General features: G+C 46.8%; 4 protein-coding genes across 8 annotated transcripts in view; 2 read left to right on the forward strand and 2 right to left on the reverse strand.

Annotated features, from left to right (window-relative positions):
* Nucleotides 1-12,664, forward strand: part of LOC142150981 (uncharacterized) — a 114,899-nt gene that overhangs the window by 90,299 nt on the left and 11,936 nt on the right. The window lies entirely within an intron of this gene.
* Nucleotides 1-12,664, reverse strand: part of LOC142150999 (uncharacterized) — a 510,250-nt gene that overhangs the window by 52,135 nt on the left and 445,451 nt on the right. The window contains exon 1 of one of the 3 annotated variants that reach the window (XM_075206251.1): nt 10,854-10,959. The exons of the other annotated variants lie outside the window; for them this stretch is intronic. The gene's annotated coding sequence lies outside the window, so the exon portion shown is untranslated. Of the gene's footprint in view, nt 1-10,853; nt 10,960-12,664 lie in introns of those variants that run through there. 3 annotated transcript variants of the gene reach the window in all.
* The window catches only part of LOC142151006 (oocyte zinc finger protein XlCOF8.4-like), a 393,475-nt gene that overhangs the window by 7,060 nt on the left and 373,751 nt on the right, over nt 1-12,664 (reverse strand). The window lies entirely within an intron of this gene.
* The window catches only part of LOC142150996 (uncharacterized), a 160,247-nt gene continuing 158,881 nt past the window's right edge, over nt 11,299-12,664 (forward strand). The window contains exon 1 of the mRNA XM_075206244.1: nt 11,299-11,308. The gene's annotated coding sequence lies outside the window, so the exon portion shown is untranslated. The remainder of the gene's footprint in view (nt 11,309-12,664) is intronic.

Genomic DNA, 12,664 nt, shown 5'->3' on the forward strand with positions numbered 1-12,664 from the left:
CCTGATCCAACCGTTCACCTGTTAAGTTAACATTACATTTTGAACAGACAATATGTTTGGTACGTGCTGTTTACCTTTATCTGCCATCATAAGAAAAGGAAAACTGAATCACGTCTCATATACACAAACACTTCTCCAGAAATTATCAGAAAATACAGATTAAGTTATTTAACATATCATAGTATTTCTGAATACATAAGACAGGTTTGGAGAACTTTCTAGTTTTCTTTAAACAACAGTTCTCTCAACACATCATAGTCTTAGTTAATACACATGTATACATACGCACACATACACATACACACAGAAGAAACCAAGTGATACTTAGCGGGGAAGAGATATGTGTCAACAGTGCACTTCTCTCCAAATGACTGCTGCATCTGTCCTCCTTTTGAACTTTGGCGCCAAAAGGGATCTTCCACATGCTCACTCAGCAGGGGGGGGGAAGCGGTGTTCCTCAAACACATTCCCCTGCCACTGGAATTCCTTCTGTGTCTTATTTCATTAACAGCGATTTCCCCTTTCTGTTCTAGGGGAAATCCTGTTAGAATGTGTTCCCCGTAAAGCGCTATCACTAGCGCACCATCCTTCAAGTTCCCCCTATCATCCCATAGGAGGAGGGGACTTGGTACACTCCAGCTGGCTTCCGGGGAACGTCAGCAGTAATGGCGCTTTCTGCCTAATGGCAGTGCCCGTCCTGCTATCAGCGGGGAGAGTCTCTTGTCGACTGCTTCCCGCTGTTTGAGAAGCGCTTTCCGTCCTCTGTCTGCGGGGCCGCCCCCGCTAGCAGGCGCTTCTCCCACGAGTCAGCTCTGTTGGAAACAGAGCCTCTCGCTGCTATCGACAAAACAAACTTTGAAAAGGAAAGAAAAAAACCTATTAGCAGTCAACAGCGTTCACTGAGGAGCTCTTCTGATGTACAGCCCTTCTCCTAGGGCACCCAATTCAAACTGAGGTATGTGGGGAATTGGCGGGGGGGGATATGCTGTCAGCAGGAAGAAAGTTAACTCTTTAGGTGCCAGACTCCTCCCCTCCCTACTCAACCCCCATGGTTAAGCAGTGTCCCCCAGATGGATGATAGAGAAATACACTTTTCCGTACTGCCCATGGACACGACAAATACATAAGTGTAAGTCCTATGTAGAGGTAGATTCATCGTACACTTACTGCCCTGTATACTTACAGAGGGGAGGGAAGAGGCAGGTCAGACATAGGACAAGTACAGTAAGGGGGTTTCATGTAACTCACGTAGCATGTAGAGGTGGAAACACCAGCAGATAAGACTGTGTGTTGTGGGTGCTCGACCCCTGGTGGAAGATACGTGCTGATGGGGAACCTTATTAGTGTGTTAGAATGAAACATACACTATGCTGGTAGCGGAAATATCAGGGGGACAAACAAAAAAGACACTACCAGCACTAGGCTATGACATGCTGGTGACACCAGAGCAGGGAAGCTTGCAGCAAGGGTTCCCCCTGCCATAATGCTAACCAACCCGAGCCGATTCAGCACAGATTAAAATCCCTAGGGTAACTGGGTACACAGAAAAATGTGGGCCCCCTCCCCTAGAAAACCAGTCCTGTGCTGAAAGATATCTTGGTTGGTGGGTGGATGCTCAGATAAGATAACATTTCAACAAGAACTCAAATATTTTAAGATGTAAATCACCTCTTTTGGATTCACAATCGAGGACCTTGAAAATAAGACGAATGAACGGTGTCGCTCACACACTATTATTGACACAGAAAAATTAACAATCCATACAGGAGAAAGAGGGTTCTAAACCAAGTCCAGGAGAAATAATATTCAAATTAGAGGCGACCCAGAATCCATAGATGCACAGTCTCTAACAGCATTCTTACTAAGACTCTTCAAACATGTGCTCCCTGATGTCACAGAGTCTAGGGTTCTCGGATCCCAATATGCTAAATTTAAGGCAACTCTACCAGAGGAACGGAGTCTAACAAAGCAGCTGGTCTTCTCCACGGATCCTCACAAGAAGGTGTGGGTTTAGCGGCTTCCACTGCGCAGGTTGCGGCCCTCTAGAGAGTACTTGGTAGGACGGGGCTGGAAGTGGATCGGAAAACACTAGGCCATCAAAGATTGACCACTGTCCATTGGCCTCTGAGGAAAGGCAGCAATCATAAAAAATGGGGAAGCTGTGCAGGCCTTCAATAACCTGAAAGAGGCCTTCACATCAGCCACCATCCTCAAACAGCCTGACACCTCTCAACACTTCATACTGCAGGTGGATGTGTCCGCCTTTGGCACAGGGGCAGTACTAACCCAGCGGGATACCGTGGGGAAGATTCACCCTTGTGTATACCATTCCCACAAGATGCTGTCCGCAGAGAGGAACTATGGCATAGTGGACAAGGAACTCCTAGCCATCAAGCTGGCTCTCGAGGAGTGGAGACACCTGCTGAGAGGGGGCCCTACACCAGGTGACAGTATTTGTTGATCACAAATGAGCTCCACCACTGTGTAACCTGTGTAGGGAAACTGCGGCCGCACTGAGCAGAACTCTTGAAATAATGAGGAGGGCTGGAGCTGGGTGTCTTTAAAATCAAACGTGTTTTGCCCTGGTTGCGGACTGTCAGGGATGTGGTGTGACTGTGCAGTAGGAATGGCAGCATGTAAATAGCTTGTGGGAGGGGGAGGTGGGTGCGTGTGGGAGGGTCAGAGCTGTAACTAGGGCGCAAACCCGAGGGGGCGCAGCAGCCGCCCGCTACCTTCCCCTCTGTGGCACATAGTAAAAAAAAAAATCTAAACAAAAAACGCCGGCTCCCTGTCACTGCAGCATCACTGATAATGTCACCATGCTGTCAGTGCAGAAGAGCCAACACTGCGGGAAGCTGAGAACAGACCTTAAGTAAGTGAGGGGGATCTGTCAGTTCCGTTAGTTGTTCTCTCCCTAAGCACTCGTCTGTTATATCACATGCTGTGTGTTAGCAGCTCTCTGCTTCCAGGACTGCCCCTCCCAGCATCCCCGGCTCCTCCTGACAGTCCTGCGTTCCACCAACACTCTCAAGTGCCGACCTGTCACCTCTGCTCCTGATAACTATGACTCCAGTGCCCCTCCCAACTCTCGGTGCACTGTACCGTACAGAGCCCCCATCATTGACCTTTCCTTGCCCTGCATATCAGTTCCCTCTGTTTATATCCAGATATGTTTCCCTTCCTCCTGATCCCCGACACCTGTCAATTCTGACTCCTGGACCACCGAAATACAGCTGTAACCTCTGCACCCTCTCCATCACTACTGCAGATATCCCTCGTCTTCCTTATATCTTATATAGACCACCCCCTAATTCCATGTAGCTGATCCCTGCCCTCTTTCCCTCCACCATAAACACAGAATATTTCACACACTGACCTGCAGTAAGGGGAGCCCTAACCTCTTCCCTGTCTCACAGCCACCAAATCCCAAACAGGTGGGTGAATATCTCTTCTGTATAATTTTTATGCTGTCATCAGGATATGATGTTATAGGAATGCTCTCTGTATAGTATGGTGGTCATAGGAATGCTCTCTGTATAGTATGGAGGTCATAGGAATGCTTTTTGTATAGTATTGCGATCATAGGAATGCTCTCTGTATAGTATGGCGGTTATAGGAATGCTCTCTGTATAGTATGGTGGTCATAGGAATGCTCTCTGTATAGTATGGAGGTCACAGGAATGCTTTCTGTATAGTATGGCGGTCATAGGAATGCTCTCTGTATAGTATGGCGGTCATAGGAATGCTCTCTGTATAGTATGGCGGTCACAGGAATGCTCTCTGTATAGTATGGAGGTCACAGGAATGCTCTCTGTATAGTATGGCGGTCATAGGAATGCTCTCTGTATAGTATGGCGGTCATAGGAATGCTCTCTGTATAGTATGGAGGTCACAGGAATGCTTTCTGTATAGTATGGCGGTCATAGGAATGCTCTCTGTATAGTATGGCGGTCATAGGAATGCTCTCTGTATAGTATGGCGGTCACAGGAATGCTCTCTGTATAGTATGGCGGTCACAGGAATGCTCTGTATAGTATGGAGGTCACAGGAATGCTCTCTGTATAGTATGGCGGTCACAGGAATGCTCTCTGTATAGTATGGCGGTCATAGGAATGCTCTCTGTATAGTATGGCGGTCATAGGAATGCTCTCTGTATAGTATGGCGGTCATAGGAATGCTCTCTGTATAGTATGGCGGTCACAGGAATGCTCTCTGTATAGTATGGAGGTCACAGGAATGCTCTCTGTATAGTATGGCAGTCATAGGAATGCTCTCTGTATAGTATGGCGGTCATAGGAATGCTCTCTGTATAGTATGGCGGTCACAGGAGTGCTCTCTGTATAGTATGGAGGTCACAGGAATGCTCTCTGTATAGTATGGCGGTCATAGGAATGCTCTCTGTATAGTATGGCGGTCATAGGAATGCTCTCTGTATAGTATGGTGGTCATAGGAATGCTCTCTGTATAGTATGGAGGTCACAGGAATGTTTTCTGTATAGTATGGCGGTCATAGGAATGCTCTCTGTATAGTATGGAGGTCACAGGAATGCTCTCTGTATAGTATGGTGGTCATAGGAATGCTCTCTGTATAGTATGGCGGTCATAGGAATGCTCTCTGTATAGTATGGCGGTCATAGGAATGCTCTCTGTATAGTATGGCGGTCATAGGAATGCTCTCTGTATAGTATGGCGGTCATAGGAATGCTCTCTGTATAGTATGGCGGTCACAGGAATGCTCTCTGTATAGTATGGAGGTCACAGGAATGCTCTCTGTATAGTATGGCGGTCATAGGAATGCTCTCTGTATAGTATGGCGGTCATAGGAATGCTCTCTGTATAGTATGGTGGTCATAGGAATGCTCTCTGTATAGTATGGAGGTCACAGGAATGCTTTCTGTATAGTATGGCGGTCATAGGAATGCTCTCTGTATAGTATGGCGGTCACAGGAATGCTCTCTGTATAGTATGGAGGTCACAGGAATGCTCTCTGTATAGTATGGCGGTCATAGGAATGCTCTCTGTATAGTATGGCGGTCATAGGAATGCTCTCTGTATAGTATGGCGGCCATAGGAATGCTTTCTGTATAGTATGGAGGTCACAGGAATGCTCTCTGTATAGTATGGTGGTCATAGGAATGCTCTCTGTATAGTATGGTGGTCATAGGAATGCTCTCTGTATAGTATGGTGGTCATAGGAATGCTCTCTGTATAGTATGGTGGTCATAGGAATTCTCTCTGTATAGTATGGCGGTCATAGGAATGCTCTCTGTATGGTATGAAGGTCACAGGAATGCTCTCTGTATGGTATGAAGGTCACAGGAATGCTCTCTGTATGATATGGCGGTCACAGGAATGCTCTCTGTATGGTATGGCGGACACTAGGAGGCTCTTTATATTGTATGTGTGTACGTGTGTACATGTGTGTGTGTATATATATATATATATATATATATATATATATATATAAATATATATTTTTCATTCCATTCAGTGTGATGGTGATAAGGGGGCACAATGTGATAAAGATGGCTCCATGGCACGGTGTGATAAAGGAGAAACTGTGATGGAGGGCACAGTGGGATGAAGGGGCAGTGTTATACAGATGGTACCGTTACAATTATGTTTTAATTTGTTTCAGTGAGTTTTATTTCAAAAACCAATTCATTTTTTATACAGCTAGCATGTGACAGCTGCATTTAAAGTACTTTGATTCTATGGAGGCTCATTACATAAAGATCCTTACAAAGCCAGACCGTGAAGAATGGGGAGGGAGGGGGTTTCAGTGCGGTCTAGAACTTGTAAAGCACTAGCCACGCCCCCACAGTGGGTTGACCACGCCCACCCGACTATTGACACTCCCACTTAGATGGGGGGTGCCGGTGCCCTGTCTCGCCCAGGGCACTAAAATGTCTTGTTACGGCACTAGAAGGGGTACAGGGCGGGGGATCAGAACACTCTTTATTGAAGCGTAATGGAGGGGAGAGGATCCTGATGATGTAGATGTCCATGTATGGTGAGGGGCAGTATCTAAGGGACTCCATAGGTGTCTATGGTAAGGACAGGTGGGTCGCTGCAGATATGAGCAGAGGACTCAGACCTGCTCCATTCTGATAGTATGTAGGAAAGACTGTCAGTCATAACCTGCACACAGTGTAATACAGTGTATTAGGGTATATGAGGTGTAAAAGCCCTGTAGGAGATCCTACATGAGGAGTAGGAGCGGCTCCTTACATTGCTAGGATTAGGGGGACAGTTATGGACCTACTGGTTCACAACTTACAGATCATACTATACAAGTGATCATCATCATCATCATTATTTATTTATAAGGGGCCACAGATTCCGTAGCCCCGGACAGTGATCTTATAGATGTGACAAACATGAATACAATAAGGATTATGACAGATACAAATAATAACATGACATGAATACATTTAAGCATAAAAAACATTTGCAAGGATGGTCTCAATCCAGTATAAGTGGAAGGTTCACATACAGACATGACAACAAACTCGTACAAGAGAGACGGACATGAGGATGAAATGACCCTGCCTGTGAGAGCTGAAGGGAGACTGTGGGCTTAACGTCATGGTATACATGTGTTATATAATAAAGAGTACAATGCTAACAAATGGTGTCTATATCCTTGACTGTAGGACTCCTGGTGTTACTACGTTGTAGGCGGTGGTCCCCTGTGTACTGAGTGTAAGAGGGAGACTGGGAAAGTGAACGTAACATGGGCAGTAGACCCTATACTGTACGTACGATGGAATGGGGTCTATACTGTGACAAATATAAATAGGTGGAACAAAGTATAGTGGAATGGTGCGAGGGGGACTGTGGAATGGTGCGAGGTGGACTGTGGAATGGTGTGAGGTGGACTGTGGAATGGTGTGAAGGTGACTGTGGAATGGGCAGACATGGATCACTATGTCCTTCAATAAGGAACTGTGTTTGTATATGGATGTGTTTATGGATGTGGATCTCATGATAGGTGGTGGGTGAGTCTAGTATTAGGTCTGAGGAATAACCACTGGGGGCTTTGCAGCAGAACAGTCAGATGGTAACAATTAGGATACTGGCTGTGTCTGCGGAGACTGATGGTGCTGAAATGTAAGGTGGGATGGAGGTGCTGGTGTCTTGAGGGAAATAAGCTAAAAGTTTATATTTTGTTGCTGGGGCCCGGCTGGGCTTGCCTTGCCACCGTCCCCTTTCTCCCAAATGCGACATCTAGCCGCAGTAGGAGGGGCTATTGCTGCTGCCCCCACTAGGCTCCTTCACTGGCACATAGAACCACGTCCTTCTGGGTAACTCTCGCTGCTAGTGTACCCCCTTGCTGGTTACCCTGACCTGTTGCCTACAGATCAAGGTTGCTGTGGATGGTCCCCCCTGGCCTATCACACTGACCAGAGCTGCAGGTAGCGGGCAGAGCGTTAGTACTAGACGCTGGGTTCCAATCTCAGAAAAGCCGGATAACAGATTAGATTTAGTCTAATATGCAGGTCACAGGAATTACAGCTGGTGAGTAGGCATCAAAGCAGGCTCTTGAAGCAGTAATGTTTATTAGCTCGTGTCCTAATAAGGACAGTTATTATTATCTTTTATTTATAAGGAGCCACAAAGTGTCCACAGCACCGTACATGACATATACAGAACACAGTGATCTGTGACACAACATGCTGCATAATACAAACATACTGTATGAATAACAAAACCCAGGTAACATGGTAATACAGACCAAATATATCTGGGACAGTGAGAGTGATGGTAGTAATCAGTGAGAAGCCGAAGCTTAAGATCTAGGGAAACAGGCCAAGAGGTACAGAGGGCGATGGAATAATATAAGGAGAACATAAGTAAAGATGGCCCTGCCCCTGAGAGCTTACATCCTAAAGAAAGGGGGGAAGACACAAATAAAGTGGTACTGACTGGGGGGAGAGAACCGAGACAAGGGAGTTAAGGGTATACTTGAAGCCTGCACATAAATCAGCCTGAAGGGTTTAACAACTTTTACATTGCTGTTAGTGGCAGCACTACGTCTGAGGTTCTCTACTGAATGTTTACCATCAGAATATAACCTCTCTTTAATCCTGCTTTGAACACAATTTAACTTACAAAATTCACATGTATCTGTCATCACTTACATTGGGAGTCTACCACCAAGTATAATTACCCCATCCTGCCCTTCAGGCTTAACAGACGGTTTGGTCACTCAGCGATGAAAAGGTCTAATTAACTTGGGATTACCTGTCTACAGACAGTTGCAAAACCCAACCATGACTTACTGTCTCAGAAGCCAGAACATTTCCATACAAAACACATAACAATATAAAAAAATAAGTAAATTTGCAATGATATACAGAGGTGCACTGCACTTCTAATTGAAAAACAATATTTACAATAAGTCATTTCTACGTAATCCAAATACAAATAAGTGATTATAAGTGAACCAGCCACAGTGAGTTAATGGCTGCGAAAAGGGATTAAAGGGGCTTGATATGCACATTGCAGGAAAAGGGTCTTAGGATGAAGGGGGAAGGCTGGACTGCCATCTGGGATCAGCATTGTTGGACTAGTCAGGTATGACTGTAGGTAATGGAATAGATGTAGGTTGAAGGGGCATAAAGAAAATTAGTGAGGGGAGGTGGGTGTAGCGAGAGGGCTGTGGGAAAGAGACGAAAGGGAACTCTTGATGGGTGTATGGGGTGGGGGGCTGTATCAGGGTGTGGGGGACTACTCTACAGCACTAGATGAGGGGGTGGTTGGGTAGGAGGTGATAGTAGGGGGGTGTGAGGTAATGGGAGTAGGAGAGGGATGGGGGATAGACTCCAGCACTAGACAAGCTATGTGTTACTGGCACTTGGTGAGGGGTGGTTGGGTAGGAGGTGATAGTAGGGGGATGTGAGGTAATGGGGGTAGGAGAGGGATGGGGGCTAGTCTCCAGCACTAGACAAGCTATGTGTTAGTGGCACTTGGTGAGGGGGTGGTTGGGTAGGAGGTGAAAGTAGGGGGATGTGGGGTGGAAGGAGGGGGATGGGGGCTAGTCATGGTGTGTGAGACTCTCTGTGGTGTATGGGATGTAGCAGGTTGGGGTATTAAGTCTCTCACAGCTCTGCCATTATAATAACCAGCTCTGCTAATACTAACATCCTTCTGCTGACTGCAGCACGGAGCTCCAATGAAACTGCCTTCACTAAGGTCACTAACTTCTCCTCGCTAAATCCATAAGACACTACTCCCTTCTTATCCTTCTTGACCTCTCTGCTGCCTTCAGTACCGTTGACCATGGACTGCAAACTCTCAAATATATAGGCCTATTTAACACTGTCCTCTCCTGTTTTTCCTATTATCTCACCAACGGCTCCTTCTCAGTCTCTACACGACTCTATTTCCCCTCCTCTTCCCCACCTGTTGGCGTTTCTCAAGGTTCCGTTCTTGGCCCCCTGCTTATCTCCCTCTACACCTACTCCCTTGGTGTCCTCATCCGCTCCTTTGGCCTCCGGTACCACCTCTATGCAGATTATACCCAAATCTATCTTTCATCCCCTACCCTCTCACTTTCCCTTCTGTCTCGTGTCTCCTGCTGTCTCTCGGCCATCTCATCTTGGAGACCCAACGCTTCTTAAACGTAAATATTTCCAGCTTGTAAACTCTTGCCTTGACTACTGTAACCTCCTTCTCTCTGGTCTACCTGATTCTCACCATGACCCTCTTAAGTCTATCCTCAATGCTGCTGCCCGCCTCATTTTTCTCTCCCGTCGCTCTATCTCTGCTGTCTCCCTCCAACAGTCACTACATTGGCTCCCCATACCCTACAGAATTAAATTTAAATTCCTCACCCTCACCTTCAACGCTATTAATCCTTCCTTTCCTACATCTCCAATCTCATCTCTACTTACACTCCTAGCCGCCCCCTCCGCTCTGCCTGTGACCGCCGCCTCACTACTTCACTGATCCCCTCTTCTCACTCCCACCTCCAGGACTTTGCCGAGGCTGCTCCTCAGCTGTGGAACGATCTTCCACGTTCCATCAGTTAGCATCTACTCTCAAAGGCTTCAAGCATGGCTTTAAGCCTGCCCTTAAGACTCACTTCTTTATTCATGTCTATCAGTCCGCCTCCTATCTCCCTTGTCCCGGCTCTCTTCCCCCTTTCCTTTAGGATGTAAGCTCTCAGGAGCAGGGCCCTCTTTCCTTGTGTGCTCCTTCTACTATTCCATCACCCCCTGTACCTCTTGGCTGCTTCCCTAAGCCCTGTTTTCTTAGGCTTCGGCCTACTTCTCGCTGATTTCTACCATCACTTTCACTCATTGTCCCAGAAATAATCTGATTTACACCATAATACCTGTGTCTGTGTGTATATATATCTGTTCTTTCTGTATCATGTTGTGTCACAGATCACTGTGTTCTGTATATGTCATGTCCGGCGCTGCGGACCCTTTGTGGCACCTTATAAATTAAAGATAATAATAATAATAATCCCGTCTGGAGCCTGATAGTCTGTGGAACAAAATCACACCAGTTGCGGGGGGTCTGCAATCACCTAATAATTGTCTGAACATAAGAACAGTAAATATAACAGAGTATTATGCACCAGCAGAAACAGTCAGTAAACTGTGGGGAATATTTTTATAACATTTATTTGCCAAAAAGTCTATTAATAATATCATAAAATCACTTTCTAATCAGTACATAATATATAGGTCAGTAATACACAGTATTATAATATGACTGTACAGGACTCATGTAATGACTAGATGACAGGTATAACTGTGATCCTACAATCTATACAGCAATGTATGTAGAATATAACCACATGGATGTTATACTGTGATAATATATAACCAGTCTCACACCCTTGTACTTCTATAGACCGCGGGCACCGAGCAGTAGTCCTCACTGTCTGATGTATTATTATACAGGGCCCGGATGTAGTCCAGGGTCTAAGATGGCGTCTGAGAGACCATGTAGCCACGCCCCCTGTTCTGTGTAAGTTGTTGTCAGGGGCGGAGATATATCTGCAAGTCCAATAGTGTCTAGGAGACTACAAGAAAATGGCCGTCGCTGTCCTGAATTGAAGACAATATATTTCTATATACTTAAATAGTGGATTAAAAATATTCTATTACTGTATTGTCCTCTGTGCAGGAGAGCGGCGGCCATTTTCCCGTAGTCTCCAAGACAGACTATGGTCTTAAAACTAAATCTCCGCCCCTGACAACGACTTACACTGCAAAGGGGGCGTGGCTACATGGTCTCTCAGACGCTATCTTAGACCCTGGACTACATCTGGGTCCTGTACAAGGCTGAGGTAATATCTCCCTATAATAATATATCAGACAGCGGGAATTACCCCCATAGAGTTACCCCATGTTTATGTGCAGCCTCCCGGCGATCAGGACTTCATACATGCGGCTGAGCTCTCACATCAGCTGCTACATAATCCTCATTGTGCTCCTGCTGCAGTCAGCAGAAGGCTGTTAGTAATAGCAGAGCTGGTTATTATAATGGCAGAGCTGTGAGAGACATAATACCCAGACCAGCTACACCCCATACACCACAGAGGGGCTCACACACCATGACTAGCCCCCATCCCCCTCCTTCTACCCCATTACCCCACATCCCCCCTACTATCACCTCCTACCCAACCACCCCTCACCAAGTGTCACTAACACATAGCTTGTCTAGTGCTGGAGACTAGCCCCCATCCCCCTCCTTCTACCCCCATTACCCCACATCCCCCTACTATCACCTCCTACCCAACCTCCCCCTCACCAAGTGTCACTAACACATAGCTTGTCTAGTGCTGGAGACTAGCCCCCATCCTCCTCCTTCTACCTCCATTACCCCACATCCCCCTACTATCACCTCCTACCCAACCACCCCCTCACCAAGTGTCACTAACACATAGCTTGTCTAGTGCTGGAGACTAGCCCCCATCCTCCTCCTTCTACCTCCATTACCCCACATCCCCCTACTATCACCTCCTACCCAACCACCCCCTCACCAAGTGTCACTAACACATAGCTTGTCTAGTGCTGGAGACTAGCCCCCATCCCCTCCTTCTACCCCATTACCTCACATCCCCCTACTATCACCTCCTACCCAACCACCCCCTCACCAAGTGTCACTAACACATAGCTTGTCTAGTGCTGGAGACTAGCCCCCATCTCCTCCTTCTACCCCTATTACCTAACATCCCTCTACTATCACCTCCTACCCAACCACCCCTCACCAAGTGTCACTAACACATAGCTTGTCTAGTGCTGGAGACTAGCCCCCATCCCCTCCTTCTACCCCATTACCTCACATCCCCCTACTATCACCTCCTACCCAACCACCCCCTCACCAAGTGTCACTAACACATAGCTTGTCTAGTGCTGGAGACTAGTCCCCATCCCCCTCCTTCTACCTCCATTACCTCACATCCCTCTACTATCACCTCCTACCCAACCATCCCTCACCAAGTGTCACTAACACATAGCTTGTCTAGTGCTGGAGACTAGCCCCCATCCCCCTCCTTCTACCCCCATTACCCCACATTCCCCTACTATCACCTCCTACCCAACCACCCCCTCACCAAGTGTCACTAACACATAGCTTGTCTAGTGCTGGAGACTAGCCCCCATCCCCTCCTTCTACCCCATTACCTCACATCCCCCTACTA

Source organism: Mixophyes fleayi, chromosome 4 (assembly GCF_038048845.1).
Source record: "Mixophyes fleayi isolate aMixFle1 chromosome 4, aMixFle1.hap1, whole genome shotgun sequence".
Lineage (NCBI taxonomy): Eukaryota > Metazoa > Chordata > Amphibia > Anura > Limnodynastidae > Mixophyes > Mixophyes fleayi.